Consider the following 19,013-nt stretch of genomic DNA (forward strand, 5'->3'; position numbering starts at 1 on the left):
TCCTCACCCCCATCCTTCAATTCACGCAGGGAGATTAAAAGAAAATAACACATTCAAACAACTGAAGAAAGTATTACATTCTTGTGTCCGATGTTGATCATATGCTATATATTCTTCCCAAGGAAACAAACATGGCAGGGGTGGGGCGCGGGTGCCGAAAGCATCCATCAGAAAAGGACCGGTTTACACAGCTCCTTTGAGCTTCCTGAGACCAGGACCTCACCTCCATGGTTCTCCTGCAGGGAGCAGTAGCTCCCCAACTCCAGGGCAAGGCGACCTGCTGAGGCAGGGGGTGGTTTCTGCTCTGGTGGCTCCTCACTCTGCCCCTAGGCCAACACTAGTAACTAGCAGACCTAGACACAATCATTTAGGAGAACAGATCTACCGTGTTTCTCCTCTCAGCGGACTGCTGGTGGCTCACAGATAAGGGGACAACCGCATTCCCCGCATGTACACCCAATGACCTCTGACAGAAGCCACAGGGCCGCAATCAACATCACTAACGACAACACAACACAGCACAACGCAAAACCCCATAGTCATCCGACCTTTCAATGGCTGCAGCATTTCTCAGCCTAAAGGCCTTTCCGAAGGATTGTTCTGAGCTGGTTGGAGCCAGTTCAGAGAGGCAGACAGACTGTCCCTGCAGACCCCAAAGGTTAATCTAGGTCCCCCTTTTCTGGTTCAAGTTTGGGCTTAATACAGACTCACTCTTCTCAGATCTCAATTTAATCAACTCACAGTGACACACCATGTGTTTATTGAGATTAAATAATACCACAAAGGTATTTATGTAAGTGAGATACTTTTTTGTTGCAAGGAGACACAGTCATCTTTAGGAAGGCCAATAAATATTAGATAAATTGAAATGCTTGATAAAATCTCTCCTCCCCGGGATCTACTCTGAGGTCAGATGTTCTTCAGGAGACTGATAGGATCTTAGGGGACAGTTAATTCTATGTTATACAAACTGTTGCGGAAAACAGAAAATGAAGTTGTACAGCTCATTTTAAAGAAGCTAGAGTAATCTTGATCCCAAAACCAGAGAATACAAGAAAATAAAACAATAGTCTCATTTTGTTTTCAAAGGCACAAAAATTCAAAATGAAATATAGTGTTAACAAATCAAATCTGAGTATTAAAAATGCCTCACTATTGACTGCAGTTTATTGTTGGATTGCACAAAGAGGTCAACGTTATGATATCGACCAGTGTAAAAAAGATAGTAATGTTATGTCAATTGATGGCCTAAAAAAGGTAACTAATATTATCTCAATAGATAAAAAAAAATCATTTGAGGAAGCTCAAGACATATTTATGGTTCAAAAAAAATCCTCAGGAAACTAAACATCAAAGGTAATTTTCTTAAATGTACAGATTAAGTTATAGTAAACTATTATTTAATGGAAAACGTGTCATCCATTTCTCTGAGGATCTAGAATGAGCGAAGATTGCCAACTATCACCACTGTTGTCTATCATCGTTCTGAAAGCCATGGAGAATACCTTGGAATATAAAAAGAAAGAAGAGATACAGGGATTGGAAAGGCAGAGATAAAACTGTCATCACTTGCAGATAGCATAACCATCAAGCCCCAAACCCACAATCAACAAACTGCTAGAATTAATAAGGGAATTGAATAATATAACCCAACACTTGATCCAAAACCAACCACGTTTCTCCATACCGGAAATAACCAAATGGAAAAAATGATTAAAAATAAGACACCAGGGGCACCTGGGTGGCTCAGTAGGTTAAAGGTCTGCCTTCATCTGGTCCTGACCCCAGGGTCCTGGGATCGAGCCCCGTGTTGGGCTCCCTGCTCACCTGGGGGCCTGCTTCTCCCTCTCCTCCCCACTAGTGTTCTCTCTCGCTATCTCTGTCTCTCCCTCAAATAAATAAATAAATAAAATCTTTTTAAAAAATTTAAAAACAACAACAAGAAGCAGTCATGTTACATGTATGAGAACAGAAAACATGACATCGGCAGAATGCCTTGTGTATCAACGAATGCTTGCTGGGGATGCATGTCCTTATGTCACTGTGAAGTGTCACTCTGTCCTCCGGGATGGCGCCGGCCCCAACGCCCACCAGCAGTGCGCCCACCAGCTCCACGTCCCCTCCTCCCCCTGCAGCATCCGGCTCCCCGTGTTCCCAGTCTAAGAGCTTCCATCAAAAAAAGTTTTGGTTTCAAAGGCACACTTTAATGTCTAAATAGTAAATAAAATGCTACAGGGTTGCTCTCATGGGACCTAGTAACAACCTCTGAAGTAACAACCTCTGAAGTCCCTTTCGTTGTTGTTACTTCAGAACACTCCTTTGTGGGCAGTAACTTCCCTGCATACGGTTGTTATTATCCTATCGGATTCCTGCAGCTGCAGGAGAAGGCAACTCTTCTTTCTTGTGCTGAGGAAACTTCCTTCACAAGAGACCAGCAGGGCCTGTGGTTTTCAAGGCCAAGTTCTGGAATAATATTGGTTTGCCCTGAAAGACAGGCAGGCCTAGGACAAAACCGAATCACATGGGAGAGAAAAGGTCAGAGTAGGATTGTTAACAGATGGAATGTGGAACCTGGACATCAGCAACATCCTTTTCCTCTTATCTTCCATTCTATATCTTTACATGGGACCCTGACTCATGGACCAATTTGTATCTCATTATAATCTTTATTGATGTGGATGCACCATTGATGCGTATGGATGTATTTGCACATTACTGTTGTGGCGGGTGTGATGACAGAGAAAGGCACATGCATGTAAATCACATGATGACTGGACATTTGCAGCTTCTCCTTATCTCAACACTGGAATCCCAATCAGGGCACGAACTGGGTTGTTGGTTTTCTCGCCTTTAACAACCAGCGCCTAGGATAATGCCTAGAATATAGTCAAGTCTAAAGAGCCTTAGTTGAATGGGCATGTTTACTGAAGAAAACGTGAAAAATACAAAATACGTATAAAGAGAAAAAGAAAAAGCAGTGCAAATTTCATCAGCCTGGATTGGGGGGAGGGCGGGGAGAACCTCCTAGAACCTTCCTGTTTGGCTTCTGGACTATTTTCTAAGTGTATGTACATATACGAATACCTAAGCAAAGGCGGGGATATAAGAATTATCATCTGATACTCTGCTTTGTCCCTGAACAACTTCTCATGAGCATCTGTCCTCGTTTCTACTCTTACCTGCCACCAAATCAGTGGCGAAGCTGAAATTCAAGTCTGGTCCGCCGGGATGCAGCCCTTGGATTCTTCGCCATCTGCTATGCACCTGCCACCTGAACTGGGCAGGAGGATAGCACACCGACCAGTCAATGTACAATATAATTTAATTCCATTTTAGCAAACATGCAGAGCTTAATAATGGCTCTCCCGCGGAGGTGCTCCCTGGACAGGAGCACTGCTGTCCTCCGTGCCCTTACCTGCTCTGTTCCCAGGGCCCGGCTCAGTTCCTGCCGCATTCTGGGAGCTCGTTCAATAGGTGGGGAATGGGTGAATGGATGGATAAATGAGTTTTGCAAGATCTTTCCCGACAAGGCAGTGAGTTGGAGGTTTTGAAAGGCCCTGTGTCAGACTACTCGGACATTCCTAAGTCGGTGCCTGCAGGGGATTCAGGGAAGATCCCTGAGCAGGGCGGCTCCCTCCCATGTCAGGTCATTTGGGTACAAGGCCCTCTGGCCAGCCTGGAGCTCTTGTCACTTTGCCCAGCTCTTTCAGCCAAGGGACAAGTGGGTCATTGACAGGAGGCTTTGCAAACATGTGTTAAACAGCATGCTTTGACAGCACTCCCTAAATCGGGAACTGTGTGTACACCATATACTTCTCGGAATAGACCTGAGTTTTCGTTCCCCTAGCTAGAGATTTCAAAAACCAAGCTCGGGAAATCAGAGAATTGTGAAAGGGCTCCCTTGGCACCCGAGTTTGAAAAGCAGGCTGTAGAGTGAGGTTCTTCCCTGTCCCACAGCTGAGGACCAAGAGGCTGCCCGTACCCCACATCCTAGGGAGAGCGTCCAAGAAGCAGCCAGATCGCGTGAGCCCCAGGGCTGACGACGAGGTGGCAGGGCAGGCCTGTGCCATCAGCCCCGCCTGGTCACATACCCCCTCCGGACCCTTTAGAAGAGGCCCGGGCAGGAAGAGAAGGGGCCCTCGGGCACTCTGGGCGTCTATTAGAGAGACACTGAGGTTGGGGGAGAGTCAGGGGCTGCGCCAGGTGGGGCGACACCTTATCCAGAGACGGGGCTTGGAACATGGGCCACTGTCAGGGGCAGCCGTGGGGGCACCTGCTCCTCTCTGGGGAGGCCCTGCACATCTGGGGGTGCCGGGGTGAAGCTCAACTTCGCCTCAGGAGCACTGCCGGCACACCTGGTGATGAACAATAGCTCAAAGTCCATTATTTCTTCCTGGGAAATATAATGAGAGGGGACCTGTATAAGTTTACATTGTAATAGCATATTCCATTATTTCTAAGATACACATTCTTTTTTTAAAGATTTTATTTATTTATTTGACAGAGAGAGACACAGCGAGAGAGGGAACACAAGCAGGGGGAGTGGGAGAGGGAGAAGCAGGCTTCCTGCCGAGCAGGGAGCCCGATGCGGGGCTCGATCCCAGGACCCCGGGATCATGACCTGAGCCGAAGGCAGACGCATAACGACTGCGCCACCCAGTCACCCCTAAGATATACACTTTTTAGTATGATTTTCTGAAATTAGGACATGTCTTACATTCAGTAATGACCAGGCAGCATTCATAAAATATTGTCATTATTTTAGAAATACTTCAATAAATTTGTTTTGTGTATGCTTTTCCTGTTTTGTTTATACACAACAGTGATATAAGATAAAAATGTGTGGCTAAGTAGGTCCTAACATCTCTTTCATTAAGTGTAAAATAAAAATGCTGAGTGATAAGAAAATATTATAACCTAACTTAATTTGCAGCACTCTTGTCTTGGTGGTAGAGACATAATAATGCTTCTTTCAGTCCATGGATGCTTGGACTCAGAGAAATGCAGTGTAGCTTTTTCCCCTCCTCTGCTCTCACAGAGCTCTCTCTGCTAACTTGACCCTCTGATAGTCGGCATGGCTCTCTGGAAGGTCAGATATTTATTGCTTTCTCCCAAGGTTTCTCCTCAGAAACCGTAATGACTAATAGTTTATTTACACTTGAGGTTTCTAATTTCCATTTCTATGCAAGAGAGTACAAGGCACTCCTAGAGAAAGTTAAATATATATTCTATGATAAGGTAAAATGTTGTCAGTTTTCCCAGTATCTTAGCGGAGATTTTGATGTAGATTACATAGTCACCCAAAGCGCCTCATTACCACGTTCTCCCGATCAAGCCCTGGACCAAACACCTGTACCTACTACAATCCCAAGCCCACTCCCGGGTCTGTCAGCTTTTGAACAATACTTCTTCTGCATCATTCGTTCATTCACAAATATTCATTAAGCAACTGCTATTTGTGACCTGCTATGACAGGTACTGAGGATACAAGGCCGACACATACAGTAAGAGAGACCTGCTTCCTGCCCTTGGGTCTCCGACCTACTCGCCCTAAAGACAGACCCGTAAAGGGGCAAACACAGTGGGGTGTGGGGAGGGCCAGGGTTGGGGGCACCACAGTAGGTACACCTGGCTTCCTGCAGGGCCCTGTCCTCCATCTCAAGTGCCGGCCCCACTCTCTTCAGCTTTCTTCCTTCAGACCAGATGCTCCTGCTCCCTTTGGGGTTCACCCCCCCCCCCGTTGGCCCGATCCCAGCCCCTCTTGCTTCCCCTTGACTTTGGGCAGCTGCTCTTCCCCCCTACTCTCCCTTCAGTGTGTGCAAGCACGAAGACGGTGGAGTGAGATAGTTAAAGGGTTTGGAGAGAACACCCTCCATCATAAATTCTGTACCCTGTGTAACTGTCCTACAAAATGAATGTGAAATAAAGACTTTCTCAGAAGAAAAGCGGAGGGACTCTGTTGGCATACAGGTGCCTGGCACAAAATGTTAGAAGTTATTTAGAAAGAAGGAAAATGGTAGGGGTGGGAAGTCAGATCTACATAAAGAAAGGGAGAACGTTGAGGAAGGCGTGGGTCAAGGTAAAACAGTGTTAATAACAGCCCATACGCTCACCTTAGGTCAGTTCAGACGGTACCACACTGCGCGCTAGTCCCCCCGGGGCCCGGAGCCTCCTCTCACCAGCCAGTGGCCATACTGGGCCCCGCACCTGTTTCTCTGCCCCTGCCTTCTGTGGCACAGGCTCCCTCCTCTCAGACCAAGCCTCAAGCATGGCACACCCCTCACCTGCACTGCTCTCAGTGCTTTCTGATAGCAACTCTAAGTGCTCTTGTGGCTAAGCATTTTATATCCCCACTTTTATTTCCCCCTTAACAAACAAATGCAATTTGTCTTTCCTCTATAAAATCGTATCATTACCCTTCTTCCCTTAGGAGTTCTCCTCAATTTCTTTTTCGGAGCGGAGTCATAGGCCAGTGGTCAATCTGTGTATTTGAGCTCGCCCTGTTTCTGACCCCACAGTAGGACCCTGCCAACATTGCCCTGGGGCCCGCTGAGCGCGGCGCTAAGCTTGGCCAGTAGAGGGCGCCGGAGGGACGAGCGGGAAGAAAGACCTCTCCCCCAGGTCCTGGGAGCCTGCTCTCCTTCTGGCTCCTGTGGTGCTCTTCTCAAGTGCAGGACCCCCAGAGGCACTCACAAACCAGGGCGTTTCCATGGTATCCCACTGAAGGTTCTCGACGATTTCTGTGACCCTTCCCTGGGTTTCCAGGGTGTTCTGCGGCGCTCTGCCTGTGTTACGTGGGTGACTAACCCTATACCACCGACGGAGTGACTCAAACCCCACAAATGTAGTTCTCCCCTTTCTGGGAGGTGGGAAGTCCAAGATCAAGGCGCAAACTCATCTGGTACCTGGTGGGATGTCTCTTCTTGGCTTGCAGATGGACACCTTCTAGCTGTGTCCTCACAGGGCCGAGAGGAAGGAGCAAAATCTCTAGTATCCGAGATCGTAAAGACGCTGATCCTATCAGACCAGGTTCCTCACTTAGGACTTCTCTGAACCTCCATTACTTCCTTAACCCAGTAGGCAGCCACATTGGGAGGTGGGGCTTTAACATATGAATGAGAGGCGGGGACACAGTTCAGTCCAGAGCACCGCCCCTTGCACACTAGCCTCGGGCACCGGGACAGCGTGTTCCCCTGACCCCATGTGGGCTGCCTCCCGGGGAGCCTCGGCAGCCCCAGCTACATTCCCAGTTCCACTGCCCGCCTTCGGAGTTTCCTGCCAAGTGTCCTCCTGCCACCTCAGTGGGGGGAGTCCTTGTTTGTGGTCACAGGCTTGGGACACCCAGCAATCTCTACGGGCCATCCAACGGGCCACACACTTTCCAACAAGATCCACATCTCAGCTTTGTGTATCCTGTACCCCTTAGTGTTTAATCATGTCCCAGCTAATCATTCCTTCTGTTAGAATTTCCATCTCAAACGACTACCTGGTTTCTGTCCCCTGACTGGACCCCAAATGACAGAGGGGGCTTCTCTACCCTGCTCGCTCCTCACCACCGCTTCCCCGGTTTTGATCGGTTAAGGAGCAGAAGCCGTGAGGAAAGAATCACCAGTGAGGTGGCATCACGGCTTCACTTAGGCTTGAAGTAAGGCAGTGAAATAGGTGGAGAAAAACTGCCTTGGACGCATTTCTCAGATGGCAGGGACAGAAATTGGTTTTCATTGGATTTGGAAGTGCTGAGAAAACAACAGATCAAGGTGGCAGAGGATGGAGCTGGATGCCACAGTCCCGTCCTCCCACAGCTGGGTCCCCTGCCCCCAGGGACAGAGACCACCGAGGAGCAAAACAAAGGGAACCAGACGCTGAGGACAGAGAAGGTAACAGGACCCCACGGATGGCAGTGAGGGGCCTGGACACGGAAGGACCCGGAAATAGCACCAGTGCAACCAGAGGGGCCTGGACAGGGGAGCGGGTCTGATCGGGGAGGGGTGGGTGCGGGGCGTCTGTCCTGTGTCATGCTGAGGTGGTCCCCCTACACCCAAACCTGGGGGCCCGGGCTCCACCCACACGGGGGTGTCCATCCATCTCCTTTGGGGAACAACGAGCAGTCCTTACACCCAAGAGTGAGTAACACACATTTTTAACAGTCAATCTCTTCAAGCATTTATTAGACATCTATTAGGTGCCCTCCACCAGCCTCCGGGGACAGAGAACTCAGTGACTGGGTGTCCCTGCCCTAGGGGACTCACAGCCCAACTCCTGAGGGCAGAACAAAGAGGAAGCTCAGTACTTGTCAGGCAGGCCAGGGGGTCGGAAGTGGTTGGGGTCTTTGCCACTCCGGCCCCATTCATTGGCAGCCTGGTCAGCCTTTGAGTCCTCCACTCCGTGGCCGCTGTTTCCACACTTAAAAAGGTCTGTGACTCTCTGAGAGTTCTCTCTGGCATCGCTGGGATGGAGGAAGGCACGTAAGACATTAAGTAGGGGCTGATGAGCAACATCCCTCCACCCCCACCAACCTCTCTTCGTTCCAAGGGATGGCTGAGAGGAGCCAAGACCGGAGGGGCTGAAACACTGAGTCTGCTCCAGCCACAGCCCAGCTCAGCCCAGGCTGGTCCCCTTGCCCCTGCAGGAGGGCGGGAGTCACCCATTCCCACTGGCCTTGCTCTGGCTCCGTCAGCCACTCAGACCCCACACTGGGCACAGATGGGAGGGTGGGCAAAAGGAGGAGCCACAGTCTCTAGGGGAAACTTCTCCAGGGCTTGGCCCCTCTTGGCTAATAAGGGTGCCCGGCTCAGCTCACCCTTCCCTGCATCCCCAGGGCCCTTGTTACCTGATCCTTTCAGCAGCCCAGACACCCCCAGGGCCCCTTTGTGCAGCATCATAGTTGCCCCCGGGCATTGGAAGTATTTGTCGGAATTTTTGTATTTGGCTTCTCTCATGTCAGAGTAGGCTCTTACCATGTCCCAAGCCCCTGCAGAGAAAGGATCAGGCAAATGGGATATCAGGTGGACAGAAAGCCGGTGACACACCCTAGGGAAGAATCAAGGAACGGCAAATCTACCACTGACTCAAGATTTCTGCCTGTGCTCCCAGCACCCTTGGGCACCGTAGGCTGAGAAGAACAAGTCTTCCTCCTGGTTGGTTACCCAGGTATCGCTAGCGAGGGGCTGTGGGCGGGGCACAGCAGTGTTGCACCTGTGCGTCTGACCCTCTGCTGTCTCTGGGCTACATCCCCTTAGGGCTCTATGTGAGCTGTTCAAGGAGAGGAAGGAGGAATGACAGAACAGGATTTCTCAACTTCAGCACCACTGAGGTTTGGGGCCAGATAATTCTCTGTTGCTCAGGCCTGTCCTGAGACTGCAGGATGCATAGCAGCACCCCTGACCTCTGCCCACTAGATGTGGGCAACGTATTCTCCAAGGGTCACAACCAGAACTGTTTGCAGACATTGCCGAATGTCCCCAGGCACAAAATTGCCCTTGGTCAGGAAGCACTGCTGTAGAACGAAGCCACAGATGATAAGATCCAGGGGACTTGGGTAAGGGAGGAGGTGACAGGGAAGGCAGATCCTGAGAAAGGCCCAGGAGTACAGTGCTTCTGCCCAGAGTCCTAGGAAACCTATTCTTGCAGGGGGCAGGCATGTGACTGTGAGCCGAGTCCCCTCGGGGTGTTAGGGGCATGAATGGCATCCTGACAACTTTCTCAGTGGACCGTACCGATGATGGGGGCAGCTCGAGGAGGCAAGCGCTGGAGCCCTGGCCCATGAGCCATCCGTGGCTGCACTTTCTAATCACCGGGGTGCTCTGAAAGTCCTGGAGGCCAGGTCACACCCCAGGCCAGTTACCTGAGCCTCGGGGGTGGGGGGGGAGATGGATCTCAGGCATCCGGAGTTTGTGATGCTGTCCTGGTGCATCTGACACGTGGCGGAGGTTGAGAGCCCCCCAGCTTTCGGGAGGGGTACTCAGACTCATCCACCTGGCAAGAGCTCCGAACTCGGGCACAGCTGGGTTCAAACCTCTGCCCTGTGACCCACTGCCTGGCGGTTAGTCCCTGACAATGGCCTCGGCTGCTCTAAGCCTCAGCTTCCTCCCCTTCTTGTGGGGAAGATGCCTGCCTCACCGAGGTGTTCGGAAGCCACAGTAGGCGAGCACCTGTCCCAGCCTGACCAGTAGTGTCCCTGTTTGCCTCGAAGCCTCCCAGTTAGCACAGACAGTGTCATGGAAAACTCCGCAGACCCGGGCAAACCAGCATAGCTGGTCACCCTACATCGCATGAAGGTGCTGAATTCCAGTGCAGGCTCGATAGATGTTTTTAGTCCCCAACCCCCCCCCCCACCTTTTTTTGGTGTGGTTAAGGGATAGGAAAGTGTAGGAAACAGACCTCCCAGGGACACCGTCACTGACAAAAGGAAGCATCAGTGAGAGCTAAGCTGAAGGTGTCTGTAAATTATCCCATCAGGAAATGGCAGGAAGGATGGAAGGGAGGTGAGGGGAAGGGAGGAAGAAAAGGAGGAAGGGCTGAATGAAAGGAGAGAGGGAAAGGAGAAGAAAAGATGGACAGCTTTATTCATACACTGTGCATTTTGTCTGCAGGAAATTTTATGCCATTTCAAGACTTATTTTGTGTTTTCTATTCAAACTTACACTTCAGCTGGGAATGATGATTGCTCTTTCTCTGGTAACGGATGGACACAAATCCTGTGCCCGAGGGCCCCTTCTCTTCCTGCCAGGCCTCTTCTACAGGGTCCAGAGGGGGGATGTGACCAGGCGGGGCTGATCGCACAGGCCTGCCCTGCCACCTCGTCGTCAGCCCTGGGGCTCACGCGATCTGGCTGCTTCTTGGACGCTCTCCCTAGGATGTGGGGTACGGGCAGCCTCTTGGTGCTCAGCTGTGGGACAGGGAAGAACCTCACTCTACAGCCTGCTTTTCAAACTCGGATGCCAAGGGAGCCCTTTCACAATTCTCTGATTTCCCGAGCTTGGTTTTTGAAATCTCTAGCTAGGGGAACGAAAACTCAGGTCTATTCCGAGAAGTATATGGTGTACATACAGTTCCCGATTTAGGGAGTGCTGTCAAAGCATGCTGTTTAACACATGTTTGCAAAGCCTCCTGTCAATGACCCACTTGTCCCTTGGCTGAAAGAGCTGGGCAAAGTGACAAGAGCTCCAGGCTGGCCAGAGGGCCTTGTACCCAAATGACCTGACATGGGAGGGAGCCGCCCTGCTCAGGGATCTTCCCTGAATCCCCTGCAGGCACCGACTTAGGAATGTCCAAGTAGTCTGACACAGGGCCTTTCAAAACCTCCAACTCACTGCCTTGTCGGGAAAGATCTTGCAAAGCTCATTTATCCGTCCATTCACCCATTCCCCACCTATTGAACGAGCTCCCAGAATGCGGCAGGAACTGAGCCGGGCCCTGGGAACAGAGCAGGTAAGGGCATGGAGGACAGCAGTGCTCCTGTCCAGGGAGCACCTCCGCGGGAGAGCCATTATTAAGCTCTGCATGTTTGCTAAAATGGAATTAAATTATATTGTACATTGACTGGTCGGTGTGCTATCCTCCTGCCCAGTTCAGGTGGCAGGTGCATAGCAGATGGCGAAGAATCCAAGGGCTGCATCCCGGCGGACCAGACTTGAATTTCAGCTTCGCCACTGATTTGGTGGCAGGTAAGAGTAGAAACGAGGACAGATGCTCATGAGAAGTTGTTCAGGGACAAAGCAGAGTATCAGATGATAATTCTTATATCCCCGCCTTTGCTTAGGTATTCGTATATGTACATACACTTAGAAAATAGTCCAGAAGCCAAACAGGAAGGTTCTAGGAGGTTCTCCCCGCCCTCCCCCCAATCCAGGCTGATGAAATTTGCACTGCTTTTTCTTTTTCTCTTTATACGTATTTTGTATTTTTCACGTTTTCTTCAGTAAACATGCCCATTCAACTAAGGCTCTTTAGACTTGACTATATTCTAGGCATTATCCTAGGCGCTGCTTGTTAAAGGTGAGAAAACCAACAACCCAGTTCGTGCCCTGATTGGGATTCCAGTGTTGAGATAAGGAGAAGCTGCAAATGTCCAGTCATCATGTGATTTACATGCATGTGCCTTTCTCTGTCATCACACCCCCCACAACAGTAATGTGCAAATACATCCATACGCATCAATGGTGCATCCACATCAATGAAGATTATAATGAGATACAAATTGGTCCATGAGTCAGGGTCCCATGTAAAGATATAGAATGGAAGATAAGAGGAAAAGGATGTTGCTGATGTCCAGGTTCCACATTCCATCTGTTAACAATCCTACTCTGACCTTTTCTCTCCCATGTGATTCGGTTTTGTCCTAGGCCTGCCTGTCTTTCAGGGCGAACCAATATTATTCCAGAACTTGGCCTTGAAAACCACAGCCCTGCTGATCTCTTGTGAAGGAAGTTTCCTCAGCGCAAGAAAGAAGAGTTGCGCTCTCCTGCAGCTGCAGGAATCCGATAGGAGAATAACAACCGTATGCAGGGAAGTTACTGCCCACAAAGGAGTGTTCTGAAGTAACAACAACGAAAGGGACTTCAGAGGTTGTTACTTCAGAGATTGTTACTACGTCCCATGAGAGCAACCCTGTAGCATTTTATTTACTATTTAGACATTAAAGTGTGCCTTTGAAACAAAAACTTTTTTTGATGGAAGCTCTTAGACTGGGAACACGGGGAGCCGGATGCTGCAGGGGGAGGAGGGGACGTGGAGCTGGTGGGCGCACTGCTGGTGGGCGTTGGGGCCGGCGCCATCCCGGAGGACAGAGTGACACTTCCCGGTGACATAAGGACATGCATCCCCAGCAAGCATTCGTTGATACACAAGGCATTCTGCCGATGTCATGTTTTCTGTTCTCATACATGTAACATGACTGCTTCTTGTTGTTGTTTTTAAATTTTTTAAAAAGATTTTATTTATTTATTTATTTGAGGGAGAGACAGAGATAGCGAGAGAGAACACTAGTGGGGAGGAGAGGGAGAAGCAGGCCCCCAGGTGAGCAGGGAGCCCAACACGGGGCTCGATCCCAGGACCCTGGGGTCAGGACCAGACTTGAAGGCAGACCTTTAACCTACTGAGCCACCCAGGTGCCCCTGGTGTCTTATTTTTAATCATTTTTTCTATTTGGATCTTTCCGGTATGGAGAAACGTGGTTGGTTTTGGATCAAGTGTTGGGTTATATTATTCAATTCCCTTATTAATTCTAGCAGTTTGTTGATTGTGGGTTTGGGGGTTGATGGTTATGCTATCTGCAAGTGATGACAGTTTTATCTCTGCCTTTCCAATCCCTGTATCTCTTCTTTCTTTTTATATTCCAAGGTATTCTCCATGGTTTCCAGAACGACGATAGAAACAGTGGTGATAGTTGGCAATCTTCGCTCATTCTAGATCCTCAGAGAAATGGATGACACGTTTTCCATTAAATAATAGTTTACTATAACTTAATCTGTACATTTAAGAAAATTACCTTTGATGTTTAGTTTCCTGAAGGATTTTTTTTGAACCATAAATATGTCTTGAGCTTCCTCAAATGATTTTTTTATCTATTGAGATAATATTAGTTATCTTTTTTAGGCCATCAATTGACATAACATTACTATCTTTTTTACACTGGTTGATATCATAACGTTGATCTCTTTGTGCAATCCAACAATAAACTAATTCAATACTGAGGCATTTTTAATGCTCAGATTTGATTTGTTTACACTATATTTCATTTTGAATTTTTGTGCCTTTGAAAACAAAATGGGACTATTGTTTTATTTTCTTGTATTCTCTGGTTTTGGGATCAAGATTACTCTAGCTTCTTTAAAATGAGCTGTACAACTTCATTTTCTGTTTTCCACAACAGTTTGTATAACATAGAATTAACTGTCCCCTAAGATCCTATCAGTTTCCTGAAGAACATCTGACCTCAGAGTAGATCCTGGGGAGGAGAGATTTTATCAAGCATTTCAATTTATCTAATATTTATTGGCCTTCCTAAAGATGACTGTGTCTCCTTGCAACAAATGTATCTTACTTACATAAATACCTTTGTGGTGTTATTTAATCTCAATGAACACATGGTGTGTCTCTGTGAGTTGATTAAATTGAGATCTGAGAAGAGTGAGTCTGTATTAAGCCCAAACTTGAACCAGAAAAGGGGGACCTAGATTAACCTTTGGGGTCTGCAGGGACAGTCTGTCTGCCTCTCTGAACTGGCTCCAACCAGCTCAGAACAATCCTTCGGAAAGGCCTTTAGGCTGAGAAATGCTGCAGCCATTGAAAGGTCGGATGACTATGGGGTTTTGCGTTGTGCTGTGTTGTGTTGTCGTTAGTGATGTTGACTGCGGCCCTGTGGCTTCTGTCAGAGGTCATTGGGTGTACATGCGGGGAATGCGGGTGTCCCCTTACCTGTGAGCCACCAGCAGTCTGCTGAGAGGAGAAACACGGTAGATCTGTTCTCCTAAATGATTGTGTCCAGGTCTGCTAGTTACTAGTGTTGGCCTAGGGGCAGAGGACGAGCCACCAGAGCAGAAACCACCCCCTGCCTCAGCAGGTCGCCTTGCCCTGGAGTTGGGGAGCTACTGCTCCCTGCAGGAGAACCATGGAGGTGAGGTCCTGGTCTCAGGAAGCTCAAAGGAGCTGTGTAAACCGGTCCTTTTCTGATGGATGCTTTCGGCACCCGCGCCCCACCCCTGCCATGTTTGTTTCCTTGGGAAGAATATATAGCACATGATCAACATCGGACACAAGAATGTAATACTTTCTTCAGTTGTTTGAATGTGTTATTTCTTTTAATCTCCCTGCGTGAATTGAAGGATGGGGGTGAGGAACGCAGCCGTCTGGTGCTGAAGCTGAGCATGTGTGGCAGCTTCCCATTCCTGGAGCCCTGGCTCGTCTGTGTCTAGAGGCACAAAGAAAAGGATCTGGGGAACTTGGAATTAGAAGGTGGCGTCCCCGGCCCGTGCTGGGAGACGTTTAACAGCTGGCTCTCCAGAAGAAAAGACTAAAGCCCTGACTCACCATGTTTGTCAGTTTCCGTGGTGTAAAGAGCCCCACCGTGGCTCATTTCCAATGACCAATGCCTTAACAATTGGCTCTCCTGAGCTCCTGTGAGCCAGCTGGGGCACTCCCCCCCCCAGGACAGTCCACGTTCACAGGGAAGAGACTAGCAGCTACACCTGTGAGTCTAAGCTGAGCGTTTCAAGGATTTCCCAGGAGGAAAGAAAAAAAAGGAAGCAAAACAGAACTTCTAACTCTTTACAAAAGTGGTAGCTGTTAAGGAAAATCCTCCAGCTTGAGAGAAAAGTGAAAGTATATATCCCACAGTGTTTGTGAAGATAGCTAAGCCATATATGATATACTCTGTACTTTGAGCAAATACATCAAATAGGTTATGGAAATGGATCATCAGCGGAATGAATGAGAAAAGGATCACTTTAAAATACAGTTTGATATTGAAAAAGAAACTACAACAAAGAACTAGTGTTCATCAGGGGTTCCTGGCTGGCTCTGTTGGTAGAGCATGGGACTCTTGATCTTGGGATTGTGAGTTTGAGCCCCATGTTGGGTGTAGAGATGACTTAAATAAATAAATAAAATTTAAAAAATTAATGTTTATCAAAGGATATCATATAAAACTTAAAAAAAGGCAAGACGTGAACATCTTTGGTGGAGGACATTATTTTGTCTATTCCACTGATACACTCTGTTAAGATTTTCTTGACTTAAGTTTTACAAATTTTATTCTTATGATGCTGGATATAGTAATTATTTTTAAAACCAGCAATATTGTAAATAGTACATGAATTGTAGCCTCAAAAGATGCCCACAAATGTTCTCACCTAGATACTAAACAAGTAGTTCGTATTGAAAAGAGAAATGTGAAGAGTAAGAATAAAAGGAACTCATGCAGATTGAAATCCAGATAAAGTTTTATTTAACTCAATGGGGGCCTTTAGATGCAGAAGATGACACGGTCAATATTCCATCTACTCATGAACCCACGTTGGCCCTTTCTGTTCCCCGTGGTATGTTTTGAGGTCTTCAAGGCCTTCTTCCTCCCAGTGCTATCCAGTAGAATTCCAGGGCTTAGGCTGAGGATAACTGCAGGACCTCCTACCTGCTGGGGACGGAGTCCTGCCCAGGTGAGGAGAGAATGTTCCCTCCTCTCTTGCACGGCTGCAAGCACTCCAGCTTGTTTTCTGCATCACAAACACTGTCCTGCCCACAGTTCTAACAAAGGGATCTTCAGAGACACCCAGAACGAACACTTTCAGACACGTGAAAGAATGTTGCTGTGACCTGAAAATTTCAACCGGGATCTTTATTTTGTTTTTTAATTTTTAAAAGATTTTATTGATTTATTTGACAGAGAGAGAGCACAATAGGCAGAACTGCAGGCAGAGGGAGAGGGAGAAGCAGGCTCCCCGCCCAGCAGAGAGCCCAATAAGGGGCTCCATCCAGGACCCCGCGACCATGACCTGAGCCGAAGACAGATGCCCAACCGACTGAGCCACCCGGGTGCCCCTAAACCAGGATCTTTAAAGATAGAACTCTGCTTGGTAATCTTACTTATTAAAGTGTTCATGATGTGTGGCCTCCGTAACAATTTATTAAATAATCTTCCTGTCTCCCGCAATGTATAAAGTACTATGAGTTGTCTTGGCTAAGCCAGAAGAGTTCAGTGTATTAAGTACTTTCCAAGTGCTCAGAACAGACCGGAGCCCCTTTCGGCCTTAATTACCCCATCCCGACAACCGCCCTATGAGGCAGTGTTTTGGGTCCCAGACCCAGTTCCAGGGCCTGCGGGGTTCCCCCACACGCATCACCAAGTAGGATGTGCAAGACTTCCACTCACTTCTGACATCTCTACGCAAAGGTAGCACAGATCCCACTTGTTAAGGATTCAGACCCATGAGACTATCTTTCCCCTTCAGTCCCGCCAGTCAGATGTCAATCCTAAGCCCCTGCTGTTCTATGTGCTTCTGACCGATCCCAGGCAGATTGGGGGATCCGACCACCTCCTCCTTGGGTTCGATTAATGTGCTAGAACCACTCACAGAACTCGCGGAAGCACTTATTTATAGTTACCGGTTTAATAAAGGATATAAAAGAGGATACAAATCCAGAGAGATGAAGAGATACAAAGGGCAAGGTATGGGAAAGGTGAAAGGTCACAGGCCCCCAGCCCTCTCAGCTCACCACTCTCCTGAGTCTCCGTATGTTTACCAGCCTGGAAAGTCTCTGAACCCAGTTCTTTAGGGTTTTTATGGAGGCTTCATTGCATAAGGGATTACTTAAATCATTGGCCATTGGTGATTGATTCAACCCTCCAATCCTTGACCTATCCTAGGAGGTCAGGAGGAGGGAGTGAAAGGTCCCTCTAAGCACATGGTTGGGCCTCCTGGCAATCAGCCCCCATCCTTAGGTGAGGTCCAAAAGTCACCTCTGAACGTAGCTAAAGACACCTTTGTCCCTGTCAACGCTTAGGAAACTCCAAGGGTGTGGGAGGCAGTCACTGTGAAAGACCAAATATATATGAGACATATTTGCATCATTTGAATGACCAAATTTTTCTTTCTTATACATGCGAATCTCACAGGTAGGTAACGTTATTCTTCTCATTTGAAATTCATGAAACTGTTGATCATTCTTTCTGCCCTAGGCCTCCCATCCTCCCTTGATCACGGTACCCTGTGGGGCGTCTTTTCTAAGTTTGGTTTCTGGCTTTTCATAGGCTTGGTGTTCTTCTCATCCACTTAAATTCATTGTAATAGAGAAAAGGGAGGTCTCCGAGGCCTCTCCACAGCCTGGTCACACGGGGCTATTAGAGGAGGGGGACCGTCTCATGTCTTCTGTAAACCAGGTCACTTCTGAGAGGGAAAGGGCTTCTGACTACTAACAAAGTTGGCACAATAGGCCCAACGGACACAGTCTCTGGAATCCGGGACACAGCGACTCATGGCAGACTTCGGGAGATCTCTCAAAGGCCTTGAGATCTGATACCACCTTGCCAACATCTTTCTTTGGCAGGACACACAAGGGAAATAGCTCCCTGTCCCTAGTGTTTATTGTTCTAAGCTTGGCCCTGCAGGGAGCTGAGTGTCTCCTCCAGAAAGAGAGACTACGTGACGGAACAAAGGAAGAGACCGTGCCTTGCTTGCCCAGGTCCCTGTGAGGAGTTCCTCGTGGGTCTAGAAAGTGTCTTCACGCGCTCTCTGTAATGTTTCTATCAAAGAAGGCAATGACTGGAATGCTGTCTGAAAGTGGGGAGGGCTTTCCAGCACGGAATGGCCCCAAGGGAGTAAAAGAATTGTCACAGGATGGGATCACTGGGCCAGAATTTCTGCCCTGGGGAGCCTGGGAGGAGGGGGATGGGCATCACATGGCCTCCCCTGGGAAGCAGCCCTCAAACTCCCTGTCACCACTGGCTCTGGAGGGTTGACACCTGCCCTTCTCCCCACATGTCTACTCCTAGGACCAAGGGAGCCAAAGCAGCTCAGGGTCCCAGACTGGGCAGATCTCAGTGACCCCACATCTCCCAGGGAATGATTTGTGTGGGGAATGTCCAAATGTTGCTCAGCATTGCCCTGGATAAGAACCACAGGCACAGAGGGATCCTTTGACAGTTGTCTGCCCTACACCTGTCATCTCGTTGTACCTATAGGTATTCCAATAAGACCCAGACCCAGAAAGAGGCATCACTCCTCGTGCTGGCAGGCTCCAACCTAAGACAGTGATTCCCTCCCACTAGTGGAATCCTTGCCTGATTGGCTTCATCCTGGGTCAGCCTCCCCTTTGCAATGTCCTACCCATAACTCCTCTAGTCTTGTGACAAATCAGAAGTCCGCCTCCTGCTTCTGCTCTGGGTTCCCGGTGGAGCACGAGTCCTACCTCCTTCCTGGCTACTACTGAGCTTCTTCCAACCTCTGGGCTGTCCAGTCTCCATGATTTGCTTGCATCAGCCCTGGAGGCACTCGTCTTGCATCTGAAATGCCTGCTCA

General features: G+C 48.6%; 2 long non-coding RNA genes and 1 pseudogene across 9 annotated transcripts; 1 reads left to right on the top strand and 2 right to left on the bottom strand.

Moving 5' to 3' along the window:
- Positions 1 to 1,840: 1,840 nt before the first annotated feature.
- Positions 1,841 to 7,138, bottom strand: LOC118545198 (uncharacterized). Of its 6 annotated transcripts, none has more exons than XR_013442398.1 (4): positions 6,906 to 7,138; positions 4,216 to 4,393; positions 3,180 to 3,271; positions 1,841 to 2,501 (listed from the first exon to the last, which is right to left on the bottom strand). It is a non-coding gene; the product is annotated as an uncharacterized LOC118545198 (long non-coding RNA). The 6 variants fall into 6 exon arrangements; XR_013442399.1 differs by lacking the exon at positions 6,906 to 7,138 and adding an exon at positions 6,114 to 6,898 and having other exon boundaries at positions 4,274 to 4,393; XR_013442397.1 differs by lacking the exon at positions 6,906 to 7,138 and adding an exon at positions 6,114 to 6,898.
- Positions 7,139 to 8,283: 1,145 nt separating this feature from the next.
- LOC118548328 (serum amyloid A-2 protein-like) lies at positions 8,284 to 9,771 on the bottom strand (annotated as a pseudogene).
- Positions 9,772 to 10,893: 1,122 nt separating this feature from the next.
- On the top strand, positions 10,894 to 13,672 carry LOC144379432 (uncharacterized). 3 transcript variants are annotated; one of them, XR_013442392.1, is made up of 3 exons: positions 10,997 to 11,430; positions 11,570 to 11,666; positions 12,345 to 12,662. It is a non-coding gene; the product is annotated as an uncharacterized LOC144379432 (long non-coding RNA). The 3 variants fall into 3 exon arrangements; XR_013442393.1 differs by adding an exon at positions 13,342 to 13,672 and having other exon boundaries at positions 11,048 to 11,666; positions 12,345 to 12,566; XR_013442391.1 differs by having other exon boundaries at positions 10,894 to 11,666.
- Positions 13,673 to 19,013: the final 5,341 nt, after the last annotated feature.

This window comes from Halichoerus grypus, chromosome 11, assembly GCF_964656455.1.
Source record: "Halichoerus grypus chromosome 11, mHalGry1.hap1.1, whole genome shotgun sequence".
Taxonomy (NCBI): domain Eukaryota; kingdom Metazoa; phylum Chordata; class Mammalia; order Carnivora; family Phocidae; genus Halichoerus; species Halichoerus grypus.